Source organism: Haemaphysalis longicornis, unplaced genomic scaffold (genome assembly GCF_048455015.1).
Source record: "Haemaphysalis longicornis isolate Haplotype H1 unplaced genomic scaffold, Haemaphysalis longicornis Haplotype H1 scaffold_8, whole genome shotgun sequence".
In the NCBI taxonomy this organism is placed as follows: domain Eukaryota; kingdom Metazoa; phylum Arthropoda; class Arachnida; order Ixodida; family Ixodidae; genus Haemaphysalis; species Haemaphysalis longicornis.
In genome coordinates this window covers 51,939,196-51,951,372 of record NW_027526445.1, presented here as the reverse complement: position 1 = coordinate 51,951,372, position 12,177 = coordinate 51,939,196, and the positions used below count along the sequence as shown (strand labels likewise).

The window sequence follows — 12,177 nt, the reverse complement described above, 5'->3', positions numbered from 1 at the left end:
AAGAAACCAGTATCAAACATGCATGATAGGTCTTTTGGTAAATTGTGGGCATGAATTTTAGTTTTAGTTAAACAACATTAGGCTTCAGTGAAACCAAGCTTTAGTGGAAACATGCACTTGATAGCATACTTCAAAAGGACGCCAAAGTTATGATAACATAGCCTTAAGCCAAAAATTCTTGTCCGACAACTTAGGCCATGATTATCAAAAGAGAATTGCAGTACATGCACACATATTTGCGCATTTAACAGGAGCTCATTTCCAGAAGTTTGGCATCAGTAGTTTTGAACATTCACATTTATTATTATGAAACACCTGTGGGCTATTTATTAAAAATCAAAGCTGCGAACCACCCCAATGTAATTATCGTTCCTTAATGAGTATTAGACGAGTGCGGATTCCTGGGCGAACTGGTGTTTCCTATATTGCTTTAGACTTTCAGGTAAAACTCGGTTTATTCATATATCCTTATTAAACCTGTTTAATAAATGTTGCGTGAACAGCTTCACAAACATGGCCAAATATACAGATTCTTTACCTCAATATTTGCACGGACGTATGCAAAGTATTTCGAATTGTTTGGTACTGCAATTGAACCATTTCAGACGAATTCGAGTTTGGGCTACATTTATAAGATGGTTCTCAGAGGTCCACTTTCCCAGTACAGCATATTGTCATGGTTCCCCACAGAAAAAACGCAGAATGTGGGAAAGTAGAAAGAACATTTATTACAAATTCACTGTTTCATACAAAGCAGTGTTTAACATTCTGTTTCACTCAGAGTCTAATATTACACTTGGAATTCACTTGTCTTTACGAATCCATCTTTACACTTCCCTCTTAGGTTCCTCTTTACAGTTCCACCTGAGTTGTGATTCCCACGCCAAGTTATCGTTTTTTATGCAGCACTAACAAGTTTCTAGGCCTATTGCAATCTGTCTTTTGGACAAACTTTAAATGGGATCTATAGTTTCCTGCATGAAAAAAGGCGCTTGAAGAAATTCAGAGATAAGCTTCGCAATTTACGTAGTACACAAGCAGGCACAAAATCAGGGCACGCTGAAGATTTCCCGATGTCATCTGAATAACTTGTTCCCTGCTGCCGCAGATGGAGGTATATATGTGAGGGGCCGTCACTTGGATTTCCCCACCTTGAAGAGCCATCTACAGAAAATTTCAGAAAAAGAACAAAATCCAGTGCAACCATAAGCCCCTCACAACAAACCACAGGCATGTGCAGTACGAAAAATATATTGCACGAAAATGAAGACGTAGACCAGAGAATGAAATGAAAGGCCACACCAGAGAAGGAGTGATTTACGGCCTTTCAAATAATTTCACATCATTTCAGTTCTCGTTACACAGAATAATTTGGCCGCATTATTCAGAACAACGCGAAGCCACTATAGTCATACCGGCCAACCTTCCTGAATTTTAATCGCGCCGTGTTCCTGTTTGTCTCGCGAAAAGTTTCTCCATGCTCACCCAGAACAGGCAGAAACTTTGGGCTACGAGATAAACTGACATACATGGCAAACGAGAAAGCAAAAACATTTCCGCAAATTCATGTGGAATCACTAGTACACGCAACAGGGCGAACGTCGCACTAAACCCAGGAAACGTCCTTTCACGATGCTGACGCCGTCTGCGTCACATTTTTGGCTGTACTTAAACACCTCCTACCCCCCCCCCCCCCCCTGTACTGGCAGTTTCATTTTGAACGAGGATCCCACGTGGAAGCCGAAACGTTTTTCATTTCAGTAAAGTGTTCTTCTACCGGTGGTTTCTTACTCGGCTATTCGTATAAAAGAATCGGCAACTTACATTTTTTCTTCGTCCAAATGCGTTGTGGGAGAGGATACATCTAGAACTTGCACCAATCTTCAAGTGGCATTCCCGGGAGGTCTGTACCTGTAATGACTCAAAGGGTTATTTGGGTTATAATGTAATAGGCTTTAGAGCTGGGCAGTTGGTATACATTCATAATGAAAGAACACCTCAAACTTGACAAGACGAAGAAAAGAACACAGCACAAGCCCTCACTAACAACTGAAGCTTTCTTAAAGAGCTCTTTTCGAAAAAGAGTTCTTCTTGTTGGCTCTGCAAAACCACGCATCTTATAGAATATGTGGAGTTGCTGAAAAACTACAAAGCTCCATGCTGAGGAAATCGTTATGTGAATTCATAACGTTCATGTAGTAACGAACTGATAGAAAGAGTCACTAAACATGAGGCAAAATAAGATACGAAATATAGCATCATAACACTTGAAGTAGGGCCTCGCATTTTTACAAGTGATTCATACTTTTGTCTGTGCAGGCCTGGGTGCCATCTTTACAAAGAATATTTGAATGAATGCGTTTTAGTTATTGCATTTTCATACCGTTGTTTCCACGGAAATCAGACTTCTTGTGTCATACGCAGGGGAGTCCTGGTTGTCAGCTCAAAGAACACTGCCTGCAAGAAAAACAGTAGTGCTCATAAGTCATAGCATAGGTAGCCAGATGCAACCACACTTTTCGAACAGCCACGAGCCGATGAGGGTGCAGCACCCGTTTTTACACCTGCACTTGTCTCTGTTTAATTCGTCACAATTTCTGTATCATCAAACAACAACAACAATCAAGCAGCCTGCATGCTGGCTCATACATACCACCATTCTGTAAAGTCGCTTTATTGCACTGCACTAGTATCACGCGAGACAACCATTTGCCCGGCAATACCACGCGAATAAATAAACGATTGATTCGTGCGAATGAGAATAATAAACCCACTTAACATGGTGAAAATGCCCCGCTACCTCAAAATGACTAACACCAAATTTACCCACTCAAGGAAAAGAATGACAAAAATGAAGAGTGTTGTACATATGAAAACTTTTTATCGCGCGGTAGGGCAAACTTTCACAAAAAAAGAGGCTTGTGCTGGACAAAAGTGAGTCTAGAAATTTCGGGCAGCATTTAGTGGGCTACTTTTCTGCAGCACACACCTTGTGTTTATCCGGATATATTACTACAAGACAAATAAACTAGACACCATTCCGAATATATGCAGCGAGAAAAATGAATATTTTCCGACGGCTGGAACAAAATGATAATACCCAGAGAAAAGCGCGATAGTATAAGACTTCATTGGGAAAAACTTCAAATATTCAAGCAGAGCTACCTGACAATTACATGGGCCAATAACTCGTCAAGTGCGCCCGATGCAGCCAACAGCGTAAACAAAACGCTCAACACATGACCAAGGCGCGCAGAGCAGAAAGCAGGTCACGAGCGCCGTTATCTGTTATAATGTACGGGCTTTCCCAATCGTCCGCTCTAGTCTGACGCGACGAACGCAAGCCCGCGATTTCATTCAATTGCCCCCGCGGGCAACAGAAAACGTCCAGCGAAGCAACCAGTTGGGTAAATAAAATCCCTCTCGAATGCTGCAACTTCAAATTGAAAAGCCCCCAGCGAAAAGACACATACAATGAAAACACGGAAACCGTTACGGGAATATACTCACCGAGTTCGCGTTCACTGGCGCCGGGGCATTGGTCCAACATGCGAACTTGATGCTGGTCGTAGAAAAACGTGCCGTGTAGCGCTGCCAGTCACAAATGGGCTCGCCGCAGCCTCCGCGACTCACGCCGACAAATAAGTCTTGTAACAGGAATCCTCGCTTCATCGTAGGGGCATCACAGCGGTAAAAAGGATCGAGTGGCGCGAAAACGCGGCCACCGGACCTGCGGGCGCCGCCATTTCTGTATATCCCGTCATGCAACGGAGAAATCAACGGCCGCCTGGAGAGAAGGCGCGACGAGCATCTCTTATAGGTTACAGGGCATTTTATAGGTTACAACGTAAAGGTTACATTTCGGATTTTGTTGATGTAACCTATAAATCATTATTGTAACCTATAAACCGCTTTTAACTTCACTCTTGTAACCCTTAAAATGGACTGGGATAAAGAAAACATCAAAATGGATTCATTGTAACCTTTATTTTATAGGTTACTTCCGTTTAGAAGTTACATTATGGGTTACAAGGATTAGAGTGTACCCACAGCGTGCGCCTATTTATGCTGAATTAACCTCTTTGTGCAATTTTCAGGCGTCTGTTAATGACATCGTTTCGTCTGCGCGGTAGAATCGGCGGCAAGTTATTTTTGTCGTTTCAGGGTGTAGAACTCTACGGCTCGTTACGATCGGGGCGCGTTAGAATAACGCAAATACGGTAGTCCTCTCCCTACCCTAAAAGATCAACGCGCCGCGGATCCTTCGCTCGGGCAACGAGTATATTCGTAGCGCGCGCAGTAGAGGGAGAGGAGGTAGCACCTGCTGCTGCAACGCCTCTTTCAGCGCCGGAGCACGCGCATGCGCGCCCGCACCTGTTGTTGAGAGCGGGGAGGAGCGGGGGAGGGGCGCACGTGCTGGCTGGCTGCGGACGCCGACTTACGGAGGCATAACATCGTGAGTTAAAGAAATGCTCTGCATTTAAAATTCCCTAGGGCATTTAGGCCGGCATACGGGTTTTCCAGGCGGAAGGATTGTGGCGTCTCCTTGCGATACTCATCAGATACCTATTTATTAGATGCGACGCTGAGAGCATCTCTTGTCAGCGGCCCTGTCCTTCCTGCGTGCGTCCGTCGTCGTCGTCGTCGTCGTCGGCGTCCGCAGTCTCCTCCGCTCACCCCCTCTCCTCTCCGATAGCGAACACTCTCTCGCGAGGGGCATTGGATTCGATTGGCTTGGCTTGGCTTGGCTTGGCTTGGCTTGGCTTGGCTTGGATTAAAGTGGATTGTGTTGGATTGCGTTGCGTCATAGACGCGGCAGACGCACTGGCGCCGGCGCATGTGCAGTACTCTCTCTTCCGCGGTCTCCTCTCCTTCGGGCGCGCTGCGCATATAACCGGTGTGCCGCTCTCCGGCGGCCTTTTGGTCTACGGTTGCTCACCTCTTGCGCTTGAACCCCCCTCAGCGTCGCATCACACCAGGGTTCCCGCGAGGGGAGGTGGGCGTAATTTTTGTTTCTTCGGTTTAGTATCACTTCGCTTTCTTTTCCTCGTCTTTTGGCGTGAAGTATTTCTACAGCTCCACATTTCCTGTCTCAGCTTTCCCAGGATGAGGCATCCATTGCTGTGCGTGCGCCTGCTCTACTCACGCGCCGTCACATCCACCTGTAACGCGATATGACGTTAGCGCAGCACGCACTCTGGCAGCACCGCTGGAAACGGGATAACGCAGCGTTGTGCTCGTACTCTAAACCCGAGCCCTGTCTGCATGCAAACTCAAGGTATAAAATTTTCTCTTCCTACTAATTGATCTAATTTACTTCAAATGTATCCACATACGCACTTTGTCCTAAATTATTCCGACATTCCTGTGATTTTTTTAGGAGTGAAGCCCCTTATGAGCTCGGGCTGTCGGCGTCTCATGTCGTCGTCGTCTGATCATCTCGTCGTAGTGTCATGTGGTCACCGTACTACAATACTGGGACACTCGTTTTCCAACGTCTCGCGCTCGAACGTTTCATCTCCGAGGGTAAAAACGTGCACTAAAAGAACACACCGGGACACTCGTTTTCCAACGCCTCGCGCTAGGACGCTCCGTGCTTCAAAGACACGGGGCTTACAGCAAAGCTGCATACCTCGGTCCCCCAACGGTTTTATCTACGTGGGCAAAAACGCCAAGGCGCCAAGAATACGCTTATACACCGCATGCTTCGGCCCTTTTCAGGTTTCAAGTTAGTTGAAATGATTGGGGATTTCTTTACTATTTGAAGCGTCCGCCGTTGTTTGCACTAGTCAAGAATTAACGTCGATTATTCGCGCAATGAGGCGCTTGCGACTTTCACCTTAATATACGCGGGATTTTTCTTCCGTGGGGTCGGGCACATCACGCTTCAAGCGTTTCACAGGCCCAGCACATTTTGTTGGAGGACAGTGCGACCAGATAGACCGCGTTACCTTTGTGGGCGACGTACGCATGTATTACTTGTGAGGAGCTACAACGGAGTCCTGGGCAGCAGAAAGTAATTTTCATGATGCATGTCCTACCAATCAGAGAGCACAGCTTCGAAACTCGTCTTTGGCGCGGCAAAATTATGGGGACGGGCACGTGATGCATGTTTTCTTAAAGAGGCTCAATGCGAAGTGAGTTTGCGCAACAACGACACCTATATTGTGTTTCGGACAACGGCAGAACTGCCCTTCCAACAACATTGAGCAAATGCGGCAAAAAAATATAAATCAAATGACCCGACCGGTACCACACGAAGTACAACCGGTTTATACCAAATTGTGAAACAAAAGAATCGGCCAATTGCAAGCGCTGATTTGAACACCCGAGGACATAAAATAAAGTGGAAACTTGAAGCTATTCAGTGACCCACAGCCAGGGGTACGGGCCAGGGGAGACCCCCGTGATCTCCCAGCGGAAAGGGTTGGGTTGAAGGGAGCGGGAAAAGTGACAAGGGAGTGGGTTATGGGAAATAGGAAGGTAAGGGGGGCAGCGGACTTTTGATTTGATCCAAGATGTCTGACTACTTTTCAGGCCTGAGCTCTCACCCAGTGAGGGCATCAGACAGTGCCAATTCACAAATTTTGCGATCCCTGCACCAGGGTTACCACTCACCCGAAGGACTGCTTGCTGTGCTCCTACCGGCGGAGACAGAGAAAAGCTATCAGGAGGCGGCTTGCAGGCCCCTTCCGTGACCCTCAAATCCACAGCCCGTGCTTCTGCCGGGCCCCGACCAGCGGTATTAACGATTCGTCGAGGAAGATTTCCACTAATCGGGGTACTTGGATATTTCTGCCTTTCGCGGTCTCCGGGTACCGGTATGTTTGCCCAGCGAGGGCATGTTCCATACGGGTGGTATAGAGTCGCCGCAGCTCTACGCAAGAACAAAAAACACTGAAACAAAAGGGCGCTAAATTACATTACAGACCACGGGACAGCCACGTGATCGCTCCGTCTGTGCGCCGCCTACCCTCACTCCTGGACTGAAGTTAAATCTGACTGCACGCAAACGCTGATAGCTGCACCGAAAATGGGTCGCGTTTAACACTTCTAAATCTAGTATCACGAGTGAAAAGCAAAAAGCTTCGCTATAAATTGTTAATCTGTCCTTCCTTTACTCCGGTGTTTCAACAGCCAACTTTGCCTTTATTTGAGGGGCAGCTCAGCTGGTGCACCATCCATGGCGACACTCAGCAACCAAGCGTCGGAGAAGCAGCTCTATGCCATCGCCTAGTCACGTGGTGCGCAGCGGCGAGGCTCCGAGCAAGCGCAGCTTCGACGCTTCGCCGCAGTAAATCACGTGGCCTGACGTCGCATGATGCACACTTGCTCTCCGACGGCTCAAAGTCATTGCGACGAGATGAATGACCTTGCGAGGCGTGACCTTGCGGGACATTGCCTTCGCTCTAAATCATTCCCTCCACTCTTGCACTGCATGCCGCGTAATGAACAAGAAAGTGTTGTTAGTGTTGGGGAAGCTTGGAGGCTCGAAGCGGATTCTGGGGTCGGGCGGGTGCTCACCGGCAGATATACAGGGTGCTTCAGTCAACACTTTAAAAAATTCCTGAAGGTAGGCTTTTCAGGAAGAATAGCAATTCTCTTAAGGAACAAGCTATCAGGTTCGGCGAACGTCAGAAGTTATGAGAAACATACGAATTACATTGTTAAGTACTAAAACTGTCTAATGAACGTTTTAATTAGCGAAGTTTGGCGGTTATTGCCAATGGCGAGTTTGTAGCCACGGAGACGACGATAACCGATAAGTTTTTAAAGCAAAGAAAAATACACTCGGTAGAGCCCTGAAGCCCGCAAAAATCAAATATTTTCCCCCCATGAAACCGAAACGCAGCGCACATGGTGCGCCAGAAGTCTAGTGAAAACGCAACATCCGCTGATGACGTGTTGCAGCGATTGTGTCACCCAATTTAAGTAGGCTCTGGTGATTCCCTACGCTAGGGAATCAGCTGATATCAACGCCATCGCCTCCTGTATTTTTAAATGATCAACGCTCACCTTATATCACGGCTAGCGTTATCTTTTCGTTCGTTGGCAGGTTCAAGAAAGAGCCTAGCCATTGCCCCCAACACGGTCGCCCGTTTCGGGAGCCCTAGTGGGCGTTGGCGACAGTTTTGCTTTTCTTTTTTTTTATTATTGTCTCGACCGTATCTGACGTGGCTACCAGACGTGCAAGATGTGAAACGTCACCATCCGTTCATTTTTTTTCGTTAGGTTTATCTGCTGTTCATTTTTAATTGCTGCGTGTTAGAAAGCGCATCAGACAAAGGAAAGGTTTGTTTGCTGTGCGAGGAGGGCTTTCGCGGCTGTGGCTGCATGCTGAGGCTACCTAGCTAGCGAAAATTGCACTTGAATTTCGAATAGCCGGCACATTCATTGAAACAGGTCACCAGCCGACGTTTCATTCGCTCAAGACTACCAGCGCTCCTCGATCGCCGAGTTTCGTTTTTGAGCAAAAAACACGCAGGTTTCCTCGCACTACAGTGCTTTAAAGACCGAATTTTTCGTTGTTTTTGAAACTGACGTGAAATTGTCTTCTCCGGGGCTACAAACTCACCATTGACAATAACAATCAAATTCCGCTAATTAAGAAGTTCATTAGCAGAGTTTAATTACCTACCTAGCTAATATGCACACCCCTGATACTATCTGGCGTCCGCCGCAACTAGCAATCTCCTTCTGAAAAGGGTTTCTTTTTTCCTCAAAGAGCCTATTTCTTCTGAAAAGGGTTTCTTTTTTCCTCAAAGAGCCTATTTTTAAGAATTTTTGAAAGTGTTCGCTGAAACACCCTGTATTTTTATCCAGGGGCATCACCTTCATGCCATAAGGGACATCCTGGCACCGAGTACAAAGTCATTCTTGGAATCGAAAGAGAAAACGGTACACCAGTCGCTACAACAAAGTTCCGCCTTGTTTACCACATAAATAAAATTCAAATTCGATCGCAAAAGAAGTTGGAATGACTTACAGCGAAAACTCCTAACGCGCACCACTCGGAGCATCTTCTTGGCGAGTCATTTTCGAATGGTCGCAGGAGTGTCGTCAACACTAGTTGCCGTAGGTTGTACTACTTTGAAGCAATAGTTCGCGACTTTTTTGTTCCTCGAGGTGGCGTGCTGCCAGGCTTCACTCTATTTAGCCCCGTTTTTCAGCCAAAATAAGTTCGTTGGCAGGAAAACTATTTTATTAGCATGTTTGGCAAAAAATCTGCTCACAGGGCTATGCTGGCACGACATGTCTGCCTCTCTGTCTGTCCTTATCATATGGACGTACACATGAATGAATTGAAGGACGGATGGATGGACGTATACGAACGCACGCACGTACAGGGGGCAGCAAAGCTATCTACAACACAGCTTTCGTGCATCTAGCCTTATCCTGCCTTGCCCGAAAAGGATTACACGAAGAAGAACCTGCCCTGCCCGAAAAAAACTACAGTGCCGTTCTGAAGTGTTGTACCCCACCACTTTTCTCCTAATCGCTTAGTTTGAGAAATTAGAGTTCGCTGTTTTCAGAGGTAACTATTTGAAGTTAAACTCACTGTTATAGACGAGTGTGTTGTGCATGTATATTTCCGTCAGTCGAACGGCCCCCGAAGAAAAAAAAGAAAAAAAAACCCTGCCTCCTTACGTTCAGCTGGGGAAAATGTCTGCATATCCGTCACAGGAAAAAATATTTGTTCGTGCATGCATCAATTAAAATGTGGGCACTCCTGCTCGTTCATTCGACCAATAGTACTACAACTTCGAGCATATAAGGTCCCAAACACTGGTTATCCGTTGAAAGGAGGAAAAATAACGTGCAAGCAATCGCTTATTTTTGGACGTACTTTACCAATAATCAACCAAGGAAGAGGTAAAACCTCCTTTTTAGAACAGATTTAGACACGAAAGCAAGACACCACATTCCTTTAAAAAAACGAATGAACTGGCGGCTCCTTTCATACAGGCGGATTTGAAGCGGTAGAGAAGGGCTAATGTTACTGAAACACGATATTTGGAGTCGCTGTCTTATCTCCGGGGGGGAAGAAAACCGGCCATATTCACTAACGTGAAACCCCAGGAGGAACGAAGCATGCAGTATATCAGTGCATTCAAAGATTGTAAGTCTCCCTCCTGCCACACGGCACGCGCTGATTGGGCGCCGAAGGAGCGTCGGTGGGAGGAGCAATCGAGCGCTTGCTGAGGCCGTGGCGCCCTCTTTTGCGTTGAACCGGATTTAAGCAATTTCCTTGCCGCATCTGCCCCAGTTTGAGGTTCTGCAGGGGTCAACGCGGGCCCATTGCAATGCTTGAGCCTCGCCCTGGGGTCTCGTATTCGGTGATAAACGAGGCCCCGGAACAAGGTAAGAGTGCCTTTGCTTGCTTCGACCGACCACCCGACCCGATCAGGCCTGGCGTCGACAGCCGGTCGGTGTTTGAGTGAAACACAAATTATAACCGGCCTACAAACAGCTTCTGCTTGTGCTTGACGATCGTTGGAGCGCATAGGAAGGATTTCTCAAATCATTAATTCAGGTTAGTTAAGATTTAAGCCGTTTTATTCAGTATACACTTTTATTTTAAAAGTACGCGTTACGTTCAGAGCGTATATAAATGGCAGCCTACCATTGTCCCTGAAGAAGAAAGTGTATGACAGCTGTATCTTACCGGTACTCACCTATGGAGCAAAAACTTGGAGGCTCACTAAGAGGGTTCAACTTAAATTGAGAATGACTCAGCGGGCAATGGAACGGGAGATGATAGGTGTAACCTTAAGGGACAAGAAGAGAGCGAAGTGGGTCAGGGAACAAACACGTGTTAAGGAAATATTAGTAGGAATTACGATGAAGAAATGGGCGTGGGCAGGGCATGTGATGTGAAGGCAAGATAACCGTTGGCCTTTAAGGATAACAGAGTGGATCCCTAGAGAAGGCAAGCGTGGCAGGGGGCGGCAGAAAGTTGGATGGGCAGATGAGATCAAGAAGTTTCCGGGACTAAATTGGTCTCAATTAGTACAGGACCGGGATAACTGGAGATAAATGGGAGAGGCCTCTGCCCTGCAGTGGGCATAGACAGACTGATGATGATGATGATGACGGTGACGTTCATCGTGAGGCGTTGGAAAATTATTCTCCCGGTGTTTTAGTACCGTGCCTACAGGAGACGCCGACATCCCGAGCCGCTAAGGTGCTTCGACCCTAGAATCACGCCTGCGTCTGGGATTCCTTTTTTCATCCGTTTTTTTTCTTTTGTCTGGACAGCGTAACCCTTCCCTGCTCGTACAACAAATGGCCGGTGGTGCAGAAGTTCCCAGGCAACGGCATCGGCGCTGACAGGCCGTGATGCACGCCTGATCCCCGTTCAGCGCTCATCGCTCGCTGCGGGCTCATCTCGCCGCCTTCGTATGGGCTTACGTCTCATCCGTCTGCGTCTCTGGAGCTGACGCGGCACTTAGAAAACAGGGGCCGGAGCCTACGGCATGGATCTAGGAACTGCCAGGGGATATAGAACATGTACGAGGGAGAAAGGGGGGGAGGGAGAGATAGAAGAGCAGCACTGGTTGACGATACACGAAGGAAACGAGAAAAAATGAAGACGGGTAGAGGAGGAAACTCCTGCTGCCTTTTGCGGTTCTTCGTGGCAGTGGCGTGAAAGAGGGTGGAGGAGGGCAAACGAACAGGGCGCGTGGCGAGAGCTTTCTCGCCTAATGAAGAAATCACTCGCGTTCGCAGCTCCCGACGTCGTAACTCAATCCATCGGGGCCGGCTGAAGGTTGTGCGCATTAGGTCGGGGACGGACTACTTGCGAAGCAAGGCGGGGGTGTTGTTACGCTCTCCGTTCATCTTCGGCTGACTTGGCAGACGTGGTCCGGTTTGCAGCCTCGTTGAGAACGGGACGAGTGCGCATGGCTCCTATTAAAGGAGAAAAAAAGCGGCGCGAGAGAGGGCATATTTATTTAGGATAAGGGTAACGCGAGCGAAACGGTACAAAACGTTAAGAAAGTGTCGGAATCGTTGACACATAGCCCTTTCCCGAGAGAAGCATTACCTTCTTGTTGACCGTTCAATTGCGTTCGCGAGAGCTTGTTTTTCCTGTTTTAACAACACACATTCCAAGGCACTGAAATGCATATTGTGCCGCACGCTGTTTGGTCAACTCTACATTCAAATTTGCGCATG

General features: G+C 47.3%; 1 long non-coding RNA gene across 1 annotated transcript in view; it reads right to left on the bottom strand.

Moving 5' to 3' along the window:
• Nucleotides 1–782: 782 nt before the first annotated feature.
• LOC144148661 (uncharacterized) overlaps nucleotides 783–12,177 on the bottom strand; it is a 446,918-nt gene continuing 435,523 nt past the window's right edge. The window contains exons 2-4 of the long non-coding RNA XR_013318016.1: nucleotides 2,384–2,457; nucleotides 1,825–1,911; nucleotides 783–1,164 (exon numbers count right to left, since the gene is read on the bottom strand). This is a non-coding gene — a long non-coding RNA (uncharacterized LOC144148661). The remainder of the gene's footprint in view (nucleotides 1,165–1,824; nucleotides 1,912–2,383; nucleotides 2,458–12,177) is intronic.